The 515-nt window shown below is 50.9% G+C and overlaps 1 pseudogene; it reads right to left on the minus strand.

Annotated features, from left to right (window-relative positions):
* Positions 1–44: 44 nt before the first annotated feature.
* LOC103584887 lies at positions 45–507 on the minus strand (annotated as a pseudogene).
* Between the last annotated feature and the right edge of the window lie 8 nt (positions 508–515).

Here is a 515-nt window from a genome sequence, read left to right on the forward strand (position 1 = left end):
GGTAGGGCAGGCCAAGCTTGAGGAATAAACAGTCTTTATTGGGCTCACACCAGGAGTCCGAAGCTCTTGAGGACCTCTGTGTAATTGTCAATTTTCTTCTCCACATATTTTTCGGCCTTTTTCCATAGCCTCATGAGCTGTTTTTTCTTTTGGTGACCTTTTCCTTCCTCTTTGCCTCTAGGGTAGCTGTCACTGCCTGGTACTTCTAGCCAACCTCATGAGCCAAGCGTCCCAGGAAGGCAAACTTTCTTGTAGGCTTCAGCCGCACAACCTTGAGGGCAGCAGAAACCACCATTCGCTTTTTCTTGTCATAGGGTGGTGGGATCCCATCAAATACCCTGAGGTGGTCCAAGGCAGCCTGGCTTTGCTTTGTCTTGTGTCTTGTGGGGCAGCACGCCTCGCACGTCCAACAAAAGTTGCGGCTGGGGGCCCAGAAGTGGTAGGGGCCACGGGTGGGCTGGTGTTAATCTGCTTGCGGAGAAAGGCCAGGTACTTTAACTTGTTTCTGTAGAAAT

Source organism: Galeopterus variegatus, unplaced genomic scaffold, assembly GCF_000696425.1.
Source record: "Galeopterus variegatus unplaced genomic scaffold, G_variegatus-3.0.2 Scaffold172336, whole genome shotgun sequence".
Classification (NCBI taxonomy): domain Eukaryota; kingdom Metazoa; phylum Chordata; class Mammalia; order Dermoptera; family Cynocephalidae; genus Galeopterus; species Galeopterus variegatus.